Source organism: Macaca mulatta, chromosome 18 (genome assembly GCF_049350105.2).
Source record: "Macaca mulatta isolate MMU2019108-1 chromosome 18, T2T-MMU8v2.0, whole genome shotgun sequence".
NCBI lineage: Eukaryota > Metazoa > Chordata > Mammalia > Primates > Cercopithecidae > Macaca > Macaca mulatta.
Genome location: NC_133423.1, coordinates 84,490,869 through 84,506,662, shown reverse-complemented (window position 1 = coordinate 84,506,662; position 15,794 = coordinate 84,490,869).

The window sequence follows — 15,794 nt, the reverse complement described above, 5'->3', positions numbered from 1 at the left end:
ATAAATTTATTATCATGTATTAAATTTATACAATAATATTTATATATATTAGTATTTAAATTAATACACTTAAATTCACATGTATATTTGTATGGGAGTCTCGCTCTGTCGTCCAGGCTGGAGCGCAGTGGCCGGATCTCAGCTCACTGCAAGCTCCGCCTCCCGGGTTCACGCCATTCTCCTGCCTCAGCCTCCCGAGTAGCTGGGACCACAGGCGCCGCCACCTCGCCCGGCTAGTTTTTTTTTTTTTTTTTTTTTTTTTGTATTTTTAGTAGAGATGGGTTTTCACCATGTTAGCCAGGATGGTCTCGATCTCCTGACCTCGTGATCCGCCCGCCTCGGCCTCCCAAAGTGCTGGGATTACAGGCGTGAGCCACCGCGCCCGGCCCTAAAATCCAATTTTTTTAGGACACAAGTAATAATATCAAATCCCAAACATCCCGATGGGGCATGCCTCTGTATCTATTGTATGGTGGAAGAAACATGGCATTTATTTAAGATCTTAGACACTGTTATCCACAGTGATCTGAGATTATTCAATAATTGTATACATACATTTAAAAAACATGTACACTGCAGGAAAGATGTGAACATCAATGAACCAACCACAGAAGCAGCAGAAGTTGGAATTTAGTGACAACTGGGGTGCACAGCCTCCAACAAATGGGGGGTATCTCACCATCTTTTCTCACCTGAAGTCACTACGCAAGACATTGAATCATAATTTACTTGCCTGGTCAAGTCAAATAAAAATTCAGCCAACAGCTGTGTGTGGATTCCTCCGAGTTTCCATCCAAGGGTGGAACTCCGTCTGTGGGTGGCTGAGCAGTTCTGCGTTTCTGGTGTAAGTCTCTGGAGTCCTCTTAGCTCCATTGGCACATGGGGGCCTCGCTAGCTGATCCAAGGAGCAGCATATGCTCAGAGAGGGGAAGGGACAGTGCAGCACAAGCCCGAGGTGCGTTGTCCCAGAGGGGAAAATGTGCACACCAACTTTCTATGAGCATTCAGCAAAGTAGACTATTTTGACAATGTGCATTACATGCTTTGCACAGACACATAGAATAGTGACAAAGTGACATATACTGATGTCTTAAGGAATAAGAAAAAATGTTAAAGCTGCTACCCAAGGAGAAATGAAACCAGTTACCAGATAACTTAAACAAAAACACCTGCAAGGGAGAGAGGGCAAAATGAGGGAGGCGGAGGTGCCTGCCCCTGAGGAGCTCACGCGCCAGCAGAAAAAACACTGCAGGAAGCCATCACGCCACCATGAGGTGAGCGCAAGGGAAGTCCCACAAGAGAGCAGCGGAGCGCTCCCCTCCCTCTCCAGGGAGCCAGGTAGAGTCCTGGGAGCTGACGGAGGCTGCGGATGGGTGGGGGACGCCACACAGCTTGGAAGAGGGTGTTTCAGGCCAGCCACAGGGCACAGACTGACAGATGAGCCAGTGCCCCGCATGCATTCAGGTCCTGCAGGTTTTTCGGGGTGCATAGAGGGGGGGAAGGTGCCAGCCCCGCTCCCAGGGAACCTGGAGATGTAACGGAGCCATATCACAAATGGTGTTTACATCAAGGAGTGTAGCTAGCTTGGATGGGATAGACCAGCAGTCCTCAAATATTTGTGCTCAGGTCCCCACCAAAAGGATTTAGGAAATCTCCCTCCTCAATGAGTACACTTCCCAGGTGACTTCCAGCACTTTTCATTATAGGCTTAAGTAACTGCAAAGGACGTCATTCTCAGCCTACTGTAAATGTTTCTTTTAAGCTGTTACATCACTTATTACGTTCAATGGAGTCTAAATACTATACAATTTGATAGCTACACCATGATCCATTTTTTAAAAAACGATGTCTTCAAAAAGTCATAAATCTTAGATTATTTTTTTTTCCTTGAACTTACTGGGAGTAACTTTCTTTTGTTTGGGAAAGCACTTTATTGGGCCTCTTGCTTATGCAAAGATGCACGGGCCTAGAAGAGATGGAACATCGAGACAGGCAGGAGTTTAATTGCTGTGCAACAGAGATTCTCAGACTCCCGGGCCTCGGAAGCCCCTGGAGGGTGGTCCCCTACCCACATCCCAGTTCTGACCCGGTCTGCTGCTGTCCTATACATGTGCAGGCGATCCTCTGGCTCCTTGTCTGCTGACCACACTGTGAAAATCACTGCTCAAGAACATCAAGTAAAGAAGTACTTTTCTTGGACAGATTTATTTGTTTAAAAGAAAAGACACTGCTCTGGGGACCCAGGTGCCTCTCAAGGTGGGGTCAGGCAGGAGAAGGACAGAGAAAGCACCTTGTGGATAAAGAGGACTGGCCCTAAAGTGGAAGGTCGTAGGGCAGTGACAGTTCTGTGAATTGTTAAATTGCCAGCACCCAAACTTTTAGCGGATGTTGAGTGAACCTGCAGTGCAGTGTGGCCATGAGCCGGTCTCTGTGCCTGGAGACTGTCATCACCTCCCTGAGCCCTCTGTGCTAGGAGACTAAAGGGGAGGCTCAACGTGTACTCCCAGCAAAGAGGCGTGGGAACAGCCTCCAGGCATGGTCCAAAGCAAAGGCAAGACGCCAGGGGCAGCAGCTCCCACACGCAGAGGCTGGCAGCAGCCACCGAACACGGGTTATGAAATTGCAGCAGCAACTGGGGGAAGGAGCTAAACCCCCACAGCATCACAGAAAGGAAACTCGAGTTATTTCATTTCTATGTCAAAGGGAACACAAGGGAAATGTGGGGCACGAACAAACCGTGTCCGGTATGAGACAGCCTCCCAGGGTGACACTGAGAGTGTTGTTTCACCTCTGGGGGGTTCTCGGTTTCCTTCTCTGCACATCGAAGTGTTTAAACCCACGGGCCTCTAGGTACCTTCCAGTTCTAAGAGCCTGGGATTTGCTAGAGGTTTTTGATTAAAAGAAATCACAATCCGTCCTGTGCATACAGACGGAAACAAAGTTAAATGCTTTCCTTTTCCTTTTCCAGGGAGGCTCTAAAACCAATAGGAATTGACGGAACGGTCAACCCCAAACTGGAGAATTTACTCTCAGTTCTTTTTGTTTCTAAAGGTTTTGGAAACTTACTCCTTTTCCATTTAAATGATCACAGGTAGCTGTAGCATCTCCCCAACGGAAACAGCAGTGCAAGGGAAGCATCTTAGACGACTTGGCCAAGAGTGACAGGAGCATTCTGGGGTTCTGTGCTACTGAGGTTTGAAAACCCTACTCTACACATGTCTTTCAAGAGCACACAGCCGCAGCGCTGCCATGAGATTAAGCCTGGAGGATTGCAGGGCCATTCCTGTCGCAGAGCCGTTCTGTTCCTGTGTAACCAGAGCCACTGCTCAGTGACACAGGGGCCCAGTCCCTGGGAAACCTGGGCTCTGCATAAGCACTAGTTGGAACCTGGGACCACAGCTGAGACTCCAAACACAGTGCTGGGAGGCCCAGGCTAATGGCACCTGCCAGGTGGCAAACACACTGCCATCTCTGCAAACTCCTCTCTGAGCCAGCTTTTATAGACTGTGTTCATCTGTGCTGTCAAAGAAAACATTTCAACAAATTGTGTTTAAAGACCGAATTGGCTTTTATGAATGATTCATGAGTTGGGCGGCAACCCATCTATGAAAGGGGCATGGATAGCTGGGCAGAGGAGGCAGGCTTTACAGGCAGAAGAAGCTGAAGAAGCAGAAAGAGGGAACAAAAAGCAGAGGGGTTGTTTCAGAGTTACTTTCCTTAGAGAGTCACTGACTTAGGTTGACTGGACCCCTTAGGACTGGTTGCTCTGAATCTCCCATTTTTTGGGGGGAAACGGGCCCATTTCTAGGCTCAGTTGGGCTATGTGGCACCTGGCACAGGTGACTCCATTCTGGTTTCCTCTGATCTGTTGTGGCCAGGTTCAGAAGCTCAGTCCTAACAATGGCCTCCACACGTTGTATTTAATGGTGCAGAAATCTACCATTTGCCTCTCCAGATCCCCTGCTCAGCCTCTCCCCACAGCTCTTTGTGCTCAGGAGGCTGAGTACAAAGGATATATCGTAACTTCCTTGCCCTCTGGCTTCTAGTTGGATTAAGCCCATGAGTCGAACAGGAGAGAGGGGACACAGGGTATTCTCCCAGCTCCCCCTGCAGGTCACCACAGGCTGGATACATGCCTCAGACCCAGGGCAGCTGAGAGGCACGACTGTGCCCAGATTCTGTGCTCTGCGGTATGGCTTGCTCTACTCTGCTTACATCTTTGTAAATGACCCTTTTCTTAAACTTGTCTCAAATAATCCAGTCTGAGTGAACCATACATTGCAGGACATTGACTGTCTCTGTGTCTAACCAAAGCTCCTGGCCGGGCGCGGTGGCTCAAGCCTGTAATCCCAGCACTTTGGGAGGCCGAGGCGGGCGGATCACAAGGTCAGGAGATCGAGACCACAGTGAAACCCCGTCTCTACTAAAAATACAAAAAATGAGCCGGGCGCGGTGGCGGGCGCCTGTAGTCCCAGGTACTCAGGAGGCTGAGGCAGGAGAATGGCGGGAACCCGGGAGGCGGAGCTTGCAGTGAGCCGAGATCCGGCCACTGCACTCCAGCCTGGGCAACAGCGTGAGACTCCGTCTCAAAAAAAAAAAAAAAAAAAAAAAAAAAACAAAGCTCCAATCTGGGAGGGATGTGGGAATACTAGAAAAGTTCAGGAAGATAAAACAGTAAGTGATTATTGGGATGAAAATATAGAAGCCAGAAGAACTAAGGGTTACTTGAAGCAGAGAAGGCAGAGAGAAAGTGCTTGCTGTTGTGCAGACATCAGGCACAGGCAAGGAGAGGCAGCCTCAGCCCTTCATCCCCGCAGAGCAGCCGCTGGGCAGGAAGGCAAGCCAGCCTTTCTGGGGACAGTTTCTTCATTGGCGAAGCAAGGAGAGCGATACAGACAGAATATTTCCAGTGTAGCTTTCAGCTCTCCCCAGGCTCTAACAATGACTCCATGACCTGGTCTCACACAGTCTTCGTTTTAGAGCTTCTCCAGCCCCAGTCGCGGTGATCTGCACACAGTAGGGCTAAGGCACAAACCCTGTTTCATAAATAGCCACCACCACCTCCCCAAATTAATAAACTAACAAACACAATTCTTGTAACAGCCTTCAGCTTTAGGTTGTGGCTAGTGTCCCCACCTCTCCTTCGATGAGTAACTTGCACTCTCAAAGTCGCTCTCCACTCTGCCCCTACCCAGCAGTCAGGGAACTCCTGCGATTACAAGACAACAGTGAAACAACCAGGGCAGTCATCACCAAGCATTTGTATGTGCCAGGCACTGCCTTTACTCTCTCTGTCCACATTGACAAAGTACTTACCTACTTTTAATATACTCCTCCATTTAAAAATTAAGTTCCTTTATATGTATACAAGACTTTTTTTATGATCCAAATTTTGCTGGCTTGACTCCTGCCATGTCCTCAGCACTCCCCACCCTCTATACTTGTATTTAGTTTAACAAGCTCTTGTGTAGCACTCACTATATTCCCGGTGTTGTTCTAAATGCTTTACAAGTTAACTCATTTGATTCTTATACGGCACTAACTGATAATGTACTGGTTAGGATAGGGCAAACTAAGTTGCAGTAACAAACTGACCCTAAAATATCAATAGCTTACCACACAAAGGTTTATTTTTCATGATGTGTGCAATGTGGATCCAAGAGAGTTCTGCTCCACATTGTCATTCAGGGACCCAGGCTGAGAGAAGCTCCAGTAGTTTTATCACTCGAAGCACATGGCCTCCAAGGCACCCACACAAGGAAAAACAAAAGTGACAGGTGAGTCACACAGGCACTTCCCCAGCTCAGCTTGGAGTTGACGCTCCACACACAGTCCATTAAGGCCAGAACTAGTCACATGGTCATTCCCCCAACTATAAGAAAAACTGAGAAACTTGGACGATCACGTGTGATGTTTGGTGAGCAGTGTCTCTGCCACAGCTAGGAGGTATTAACCTTCTTTTAGAGAGAAGGAAACTGAAAAGAAAAGGCATGGAAAGGTGAGGTAACTGGTTCAAAATCAGCTGCAGATCCAAAATCCACACCCGGGCAGTCTGGCCCCACAGTCCATATTGTGAACCACCATGACTGGTACGTCCTTTCCCTCACCCTTCCCCATTCACTCTCCACTCCTCCTAGTGCGGGGAAAAGAAAGAGAGAACAAACTGTTACTGTGTCTATGTAGAAAGAAGTAGACATGAGAGACTCCATTTTGTTCTGTACTAAGAAAAATTCTCCTGCCTTGAGATGCTGTTAATCTGTAACCCTAGGGCTGGGCGCAGTGGCTCAAGCCTGTAATCCCAGCACTTTGGGAGGCCGAGACGGGCGGATCACGAGGTCAGGAGATCGAGACCATCCTGGTTAACACGGTGAAACCCCATCTCTACTAAAAAATACAAAAAATTAGCCGGGCGCGGTGGTGGGCGCCTGTAGTCCCAGCTACTCGGGAGGCTGAGGCAGGAGAATGGCGTGAACCCGGGAGGCGGAGCTTGCAGTGAGTTGAGATCCGGCCACCGCACTCCAGCCCGGGCGACAGAGCAAGACTCTGTCTCAAAAAAAAAAAAAAAAAAAAAAAAAAATACAGAAAACTAGCCGGGCGAGGTGGCGGCGCCTGTAGTCCCAGCTACTCGGGAGACTGAGGCAGGAGAATGGCGTGAACCCGGGAGACGGAGCTTGCAGTGAGCTGAGATCCAGCCACTGCACTCCAGCCTGGGCGACAGAGCAAGACTCCGTCTCAAAAAAAAAAAAACAATCTGTAACCCTAGCCCCGAACCTGTGCTTGCAGAGACATGTGCCGTGTTGACTCAAGGTTTAATGGATTTAGGGCTATGCAGGATGTGCTTTGTTAAAAAAGTGCTTGAAGGCAGTATGCTTGTTAAAAGTCATCACCATTCTCTAATCTCAAGTACCCAGGGACACAATGCACTGTGGAAGGCCGCAGGGACCTCTGCCTAGGAAAGCCAGGTATTGTCCATGGTTTCTCCCCATGTGCGAGCCTGAGATATGGCCTCATGGGAAGGGAAAGACCTGATCGTCCCCCAGTGTGACATCCATAAAGGGTCTGTGCTCAGGAGGATTAGTAAAAGAGGAACGCCTCTTTGCAGTTGTGATAAGAGGAAGGCATCTGTCTCCTGCTCGTCCCTGAGCAATGGAATGCCTCAGTGTAAAACCCGATTGTATGTGCTATTTACTGAGATAGGAGAAAACTGCCTTAATGCTGGAGGTGAGACATGCTGGCGGCAATACTGCTCTCTAATGCACCAAGATGTTTGTGTACTGTGCACATAAAAGCACAGCACCTTTTCTTAACCTTGTTTATGACACAGAGACCTTTGTTTACATGTCTTCCTGCTGACCCTCTCCCCACTATTACCCTACTGTCCTGCCACATCCCCCTCTCCGAGATGCTAGAGATAATGATCAATAAATACCAAGGAAACTCAGAGACCAGTGCCAGCGCGGGTCCTCCGTATGCTGAGCACCAGTCCCCTGGGCCCACTTTTCTTTCTTTATACTTTGTCTCTGTGTCTCTTTCTTTTCTCAGTCTCTCTTCCCACCTGACGAGAAATGCCCACAGGTGTGGAGGGACTGGCCACCCCTTCACCTAGACCCTCTCACACATGCTTTCATAATTGCTTTCCTGCACCTCCTGCGATCCTCTTTCCAACCATATCTGCTTAGCAAAATTCTATTTACCCCTCACAATGCAACTTGAACAACATGGGACGACATCCTTATGCTTACCTAAAGGAGGAATAGGTACTTTTACATCAGAGTTCCCAAATACTTCAGGTAGACTTTGGATCTAGCCCTTATCACTTGTGTGGCACAAGTGATATGTATACAAGATTTTTGTTGTCTTCTTCTATGTTGTCCTTCTTCCTATGTTGTCCTTCTTCCCAACTATGTTGTCCTTCTTCCCAACTAGATACTGAACTCTTCTAAGTCAGAGGCTGTGTCATACACACCTGCATCCCCAGCACCCGCATGGTGCCAGGCGCACGGTACATACTCATCAAATGGGAGCTAAATAAGTGAGGAAATGAATGGACAAATCTTCATTATCCTTTATGCAATGCATGAGATTGGTGTGAGGATGAAGAGGCAAATGCATGTGGAAATTAACAGAGGGCTGACAGGAAGTCAGGAACAGGGGCCAAGTACAGCGGCTCACACCTGTAATCCCAGCACTTTGGGAGGTCAAGGCGGGTGGGTCACTTGAGTTCAGGAGTTCAAGACCAGCCTGGGCAACATGGCAAAACCCCATCACTACAAAAAATACAAAAATTAGCCGGGCGTGGTGGCGCTTCCATGTAGTCTCAGCTACTCGGGAGGCTGAGGCAGGAGGATTGCTGGAGCCTGAGAGGTCGAGGCTGTAGTGAGCCAAGTTCACACTGCTGCATTACAGCCTGGGCGACTCGGTGAGACTGTGTCTCAAAAAGCAAAAGAAGTCAGGAGCAGAAGGAGAGTCTTACTGAGCACCAGCTCTGCGCCAGTCGCCACTGTGGGGCTTCCTGTGCAAGTGGACGCGTTCCACAAACAGATTTCAAAATATTTCCTTGAAGGCTGAAAAGTGGGTCCAGATGGGAAATTTAAACTGGAAATGTGCTTCCTTTGGCTTTATGGGTGGGAGCTACATTTGTGTCCTTGGCTGGTCCTCTTTAGGTTGTGTGGCTTCAGTGAGCCCTGTCGGTCATGCTCATGTTCAAATAACTCTCCTAATTCACTGGAGTGGCTCAGATGGTGGAGCAGTTACCCGGTCGTTTACATATCAGACTAAAATAAGATTGCCTCATACTTCTGTGAGAAATTATGCAATCAAGAGGCAGGCCCTCGTCTCTCCTCCACTAGGCTATGGCCTCCCTACAGCTGTGCCTGTTGTCTCGCCATTCTGGCCAAGGTCACCCCCTCCTCTAGTGCTCAGGATTCGCCCCCTGCCTGCTCAGGAACATGTGTCCATCTCTGCCGCACTGTGACCTGCTGACCGAGCCTGTGCTTTCTGCTGGATTCTCTCATCCACACACAAGTTACCTACCCAGGAGGTCTCTTCGAAAAAGGCAGGCCCCTGTTACTCCCTATGCACTCTTGCTCCACACCTTCTCACATCAAAACTTCTGAAAGCCCTCGCCATGTCTTGATCTCACTTCTATGAGAATAATTTAAAAGTCGAATCCTTAGGAAGAGAGGAGAAGGGTGGCTGCCAGGGCCTGGGGTGGGGACTTGGGGCAATGCTGGTCAAAGGCCATGAAGTTTCCGCGGTGCAGGAGGAGTAAGTTCTGCAGGCCCAAGGTACAGCACGGTGACTGTAGCTGATCCTGTGTTGTATGCTTGAAATGTGCAAAGAGAAGGGCTGGGGATGGTGGCTCATGCCTGTAATCCCAGCACTTTTGGAGGCCAAGGCGAGTAGATTGCCTAAGCTCAGGAGTTCAAGATCAGCCTGGGCAACACAGTGAAATCCTGTCTCTACTAAAATACAAAAACTAAGCCGGGCATGGTGGCAAGCACCTGTAGTCCCAGCTAATGGGGAGGCTGAGGCAGGAGAATTGCTTGAACCTTGGAGGCAGAGGTTGCAGCGAGCCAAGATGGCGCCACTGCACTCCAGCCTGGGCAAAAGAGTGAGACTCCATCTCAAAAAAAGATGTGGAAAACAGTGTGGCAATTCCTCAAGGATCTAGAACTAGAAATACCATTTGACCCAGCCATCCCATTACTGTGTACATACCCAAAGGATTATAAATCATGCTACTATAAAGATACATGCACACGTATGTTTATTGCGGCACTATTCACGATAGCAAAGACTTGGAATCAACCCAAATGTCCATCAATGATAGACTGGATTAAGAAAATGTGGCACATATACACCATGGAATATTATGCAGCCATAAAAAAGGATGAGTTCGTGTCCTTTGTAGGGACATGGATGCAGCTGGAAACCATCATTCTCAGCAAACTATCGCAAGAACAGAAAACCAAATACCATATGTTCTCACTCATAGGTGGGAATTGAACAATGAGATCACTTGGACACAGGAAGGGAAACATCACACATCAGGGCCTGTTGTGGGGTGGGGGGAGAGGGGAGGGATAGTATTAGGAGATATACCTAATGTAAATGACAAGTTAATGGGTGTTACACACCAACATGGCTCATGTATACATATGTAACAAACCTGCATGTTGTGTACATGTGTCCTAGAACATAAAGTATAATAAAAAAAAAAAGAAAAAAACAGGTAAAAAGATATTAAAAACAGAAAAGAAAAAACAAGAAGGAAATGTGCAAAGAGAGCAGATCTTAAGTGTTCTCACCACACACAGAAAGGATATGTTCAGTTGATTGGCTGCAGTCAGTAGTTCACTGTAAGGATACACACAAAACATCATACACACCTTAAATATATACAATATTTATTTAAAATTTAAATTTAAATGTTTTATAAAAGCTTGTCCATGCTTGCTGTCTCCTGTCCTCACTTCCCATTTCCTCCTCAAGCAGCTCCCACCAGGCACCCACCTCTACCACTGTCCCATCTCCCCTCTGGCCCCTACAACCCATTCGCCACGGAAAGGATCCTTTAAAGCCTGAATCAGGTCATGTCATCCTAGTCTTGACTCCTCATCATTCTTACAGGAAAGTCTTGAGTGCTATCATGGCCTCTGCAGAGCTACTGAACTTCTCAGACACCCATCTGTAATTGGGGTCTGTAAGGTGACTTCACACATGTGCTGAGAAGATTAAGTGTTGAGATATGTACAGCACTGAGAACATTCATCATGGTTGGCACGTAGGGAACCCAGTGTGGATTACTGCCATTGCTTCAACTGCAGATTTCAGCACAGACATGTGTGAGTTACCTTCCAACCCCAGCATTTTCTGTGTCAGAATGGGGCAGTCCTGCAAACACAAAAGACAGATCCCTGGACCTGTCTCTTCTTCCTGTCCCTTTCTGTTTCCCCATTCCAACTCCTTTCCCCTTGCTCTGCCTCCCAAGTCCCCGCCAACCTCTCACCCTCTACTCTTCAGCTTTTCCATGAGAGACACAAGCACTGGGTAGGAAGTTGTATTTGTGAAAGTGACTGAGTTGTATACGATTGTGTGAGAAGAGAAAAAAGGGTGCATACAGAAGCCCTTTGAATGCTCCCCAAAATTCCCCTTTTCCATCCTGTCTCTTGGGATGAGAGAGAGACTGGGTTGGTGATGGAATGGTGGCACAGTTGTAACATGGTCATCGGAGTTCATCTACCAGTATCTCCACTTACAAGTTTGCTTTCCAATGATCACCAGCTGAATGGGTTTCCCTAGAACATAGATATTTCTTTTAAAAGCCACTATTTCAAGAGTGTTTGGACGGGTTCATAATAAAAACCACAGGGATTGGTATATGGTTTTACATTTCCCTGAGCACTCTTACAAACCTGGACTAAATTCTCACAACAGCCCACTTTACACGAGGCGATGGAGTCCTAGAGGCCTGGGGGTCCGAACTCTGACCCCATGTCTTCTGGCTCTAAACCCTTTGTCATTTCTACTCTGCTCCTTCTAAGAGACTTTTGCCCCCTTTTTTTCTACAAATTGAAGAGAGATGAGTCTCCATAATGGAAGAACTAAAATAGCAATAGCTACTCTCTTTGCAGGGCTTAGCCAACCCCTAGGCCACCTTCCTCCTGCTGGAAGTCTCTCGGTCCCTCCCAGTCAGAGTGGCCCAGGTCCCACACAGAGGACTGGCCAAGGCTCGCCTCCTCCAGACACTGTTCCCACCATCGGCAGCCTGCCTGATGTCACACTCCCTGGGGCTGACCACCGGATGGGCTTTCCCAATCAGCTAATCAGATCCACAGATCTCTGACAAACGACCTCTGCTTCTGCAAGTACAAGTACAAGCGCTAAGGACAAGTTGTCTCTGCTTTTCCAGATAATACAGTAGCTTTCTGGAGGCAATGCCTTGCTTTTTTCTGTTATCTCAACTACATGACAAAGGAGGGGAAAGAAGTCTGTGGGATGCCAGGTTTGAGCTGCAGGGCATGGTGCAGGGGCAGACAGCTACTCAGAAACCGCCAAAGTCTGGGATGACCGAGGGTCCGTGAGTTCCTGGGGACAACACGCTTTGCCTCAGTGACAGGCCAGGGAAAGCCACTTTATAAAATTGTGTTTACCTGCCTGGCAAATTCAACTCAGGCCTCTCACTTCGGTCTTCTCCAGACCACCCACGTGTGAACACTTTTTGGCTTGGGGTGGAAGCTCACATTTCAGAAACAGCCACTGGTTTGGCCCCAGCCCCAAAAACCCAGGACCATCCGGAAACTTGGCCCAAATCCACACTTCAACATTCCTGTTGCTGTGACTGACACCAACAGTAGCCCTTCCCTGCAGGCCCTGGCAGGCAGAGAGCACACAGCATTGCACCCTAACACAGAAGAAGTCTGCTTTGAACGACGGCTCTTATCTACAGCGGTTTCTGTGAAGGTTTTGAACGGAGAAGCATTGGCAGAACACAGGGTTTTTTCGTGTCTGGACCCATGCGTCATATGTGCACTTGAGCACACAGTTCTCTCGCTCTCATTGTTTAGTCTTGTGAAATATGGATAATGGGGCTTGTGGCTTCTTAATGAGACTAACGAGCCAAATGTTTGCAAGAGATCTCGAGAAGTTTGCTAGAAGTTTTAAAACAAATTCTTCCAAAACCGTTTCCTCAAAAACCCGATTTATTTAATTCCTTTGTTCCTTTTAGAACTAAATGCAACTCTAACGTGGCATTTAAAAAGAGCAAGATGACAATTCCATAATCTGCTGGAAATATTGTTGTAAACAATGGAAGCAACCTTGACTAGCTGAGCTCATGGAAATTACATCTTCATCTGCCTGTGTCTTTCCATTTCTCGAACTTCACATTACCAGAAATGCGCAGTTCATGTGGGATGACATTTACTCAAGGTAATGATAACAATCTAACTGTCTCCGGTGATGCATGTGTTCCGGCCCTTCCTGGGCCAAGGTCCGCTTGCTTGCTTTTCGCTCAGAGCTCATTCCTTCTCGTTCATTTTGCCCAGAAGCTTCCTGCTTCAGAGCCAAAGGTAAGTACATTTTCCACTAATTCCTCAGCTTGTTGAGTGCTTTTGGACCATGAATAGAGCAGCTAGGAACAAATCTGAGAAGAGGTACTATTCGGAATTCCTCCTAATAGCTCCTCTTTTTAATTATGGGTTTTCATCCTTCCTAAGGCAGTTTATTATTTTTCTAATTAAACTATTACCTTTTCATCTAGCTAAAACAATCTTCCCTATTAATGAATTTATTAGCTTCTCTAGTACTCTTCAAATTGTCACTGAGCTCTATTCAAGGACTACAGCCAATTTTTTCCTAATAGAATTAGGGGTGAAACAACTCATGCTTCTATTATCGCTTCTGGCGTTCGCCCGTTCACCTGATGAGCTTTTCTAGGTGTAAGAGTGTGGGGGTTTTAGTGCCACAAAGACGTGGGCAGGCAGCGGCTTCCAGCACCTGAGGCATTGGTGTTTAAGCAACTCCACCACCCACACATGTGACGTTACAGTTCTGGGAGATGCACACACACTTTCTGTGCCTTTCTCAACCACTAGCTCAGTCGTCCTCCACCTTCCTAGGCAGCAACATGGGGTGCAGCGTGAACAATAACTAAAAGTATACTGATTATCACATACTCCTGCAAAGTGTTTGACCCCGGAAGCGTGCAGTCACCACCATCGTGAGGGGCTCTCACCTTCCCTTGGCTGGCTCTGTCGGGGGCACATGTTACCTAGAAAGGAGGCCCAGGCTTTCGATTAAACAACTCTTCTTCATATTTCAGTTTATCTAAGCTGCCTTCAGATAACTGTCCCCATTCTTCACTTACACACACACACTCATGCACACACATACACACATACATGTGCACACACTTGTAAACACACACACACTCATGCACACACACACACATACATGTGCACACACTTGTAAACACACACACACTCATGCACACACATACACACATACGTGTGCACACACTTGTAAACACACACACATGCAAAAAGCCCAAAAGGGATAGGAATGGGAAAGGGGGACAAAGGGATGCTGAAAGTATAGCCTTGAGCAGATCAGAAGGAGGAGCACCCCTCAGATCCCCTCTCCCCCCATCCCCGGGGTGGGAGTGAAGCGGTGGTCACAGGCTCTGCTCACTCATTCATGCCTGGATCAAGCGGTACCGAACCCTTATGTGCTGGGCCTTGTTGCAGGCCTAAGTCAGAGTGCAGCCTCCTGGAGCCCCGGGGCTGAGGACGCAGCACACTGAGACAACACTTCACACTAGCTCACGACAGGACACACACCACAGGGAGCTGTGGGAGCAGGGACACGGGCGCCCCCACCCTGCCTTTGGGACCCCCCTTAGGCGGCGGCAGAGGAGGACGGCATGGACCAGGGTAATGGGGTAGACGGTTCCAAAGCCGCCCTGACTTCTCAGTGGAGCCTGAATCTCTGGCAGAGGAGGTTTTTGCTCAGCAGCAAATTGCCCTGTCACTGCCTCAGAGCAACTTAAAACATCTTAAAAAAAAAAAATCCTATTCTTCACCTTGTTAATGATCCCAGGTATGTTTCCTATGGAATCCTTAGTGTCTAATAAATTTTAATGAGAGCTTTCATGTCTGTGTAAGCCACACTCCTTGCCTTCATTATGCAAATACAATTGCTGTGGGCCAGCTTGTCTGCAGGGGCCAGACTTAGACATGCTCAGGGCAGGTCTTATCCTAAGGAACTCAGATCCATCTGCAGGCTTTTCATGTGAATAATCGTAGAATAATTGTAGAATAATTGCCATTGTCGAAATAAGAACAAAGAGCTACAGGCGCATAGTTGGGCAGTGATCCTGGGCCCCCTTGGGAGGAGGGGCCGTGGAGGAGAGTCTGTACTTGGGCAAGGACACGGTGCTGAGTGTGAGAAGTGAGGAAGGACGTGTCCAGGCCCAGGGAGAGAGAACGCGGACCCCACCCAGTGGCCTTCTAGAGTGGTGGAGTCTTAAAGTCTTAACTTCTCTGTTCTCTGGCTATGAGCTGCCAGGGTACAAAAATTTGAAAGACGGTTTTACAGTAAGTTCTCAACTCAAAATAAGTGTGTGCCAAGCACTATGCTAGCAGCATGGGTAACACACAGAGCCTGACTCGGTGGGAAAACAACACGGGCAAATTATGGAGACTAAGTTAACCTACTAGGCGTCCCAGCGTCAAAAGCTGGGGGGCGGCGAGTGTTTGTGTGAGCATCACAGCCATGGCAGGGAAAGGTCTGAGTGGGTCGCACAGGCAGGAAGCCTGACACGAGCAGTGGAGCTCGGAGGACGGGAGAGGTGAGCGGGTGGAAGGTGGTGGTCCGGGTGAGGCTGTGCAGGGAGGTGGGCATGCATATTCACGTTTGCTGGTGTGTGCATGCAGAAATTCCAGGAGACCGGTGATCTGAAGGTGGCGATGGGGCCGATGGATACAGCGTGGGGAGGGAGCCTTTGTACTGTTCATACATAGCCACACATACAGACACACAGACATAAGTGTATTGGGCTGTAGAACCTATTCAAAGAGTGACACAAAAATCTTAAATGCATCTAGTGAAAACAAGGGAAAAAAGCAGCACAGACGCTGGGACGCCGAAAAGAGCTCCTGATTCACTCAGAGCTGGTCCCAGAACCTCACCCCGACACGGGCAGGTCAGCCCCAGCTGCGTGACGGTTCCCACCCCCAGAACCCAGAGCTCAGGAGCACGGCCCTCCGCTGGCTCTCTCTAAAGCCTGGGTG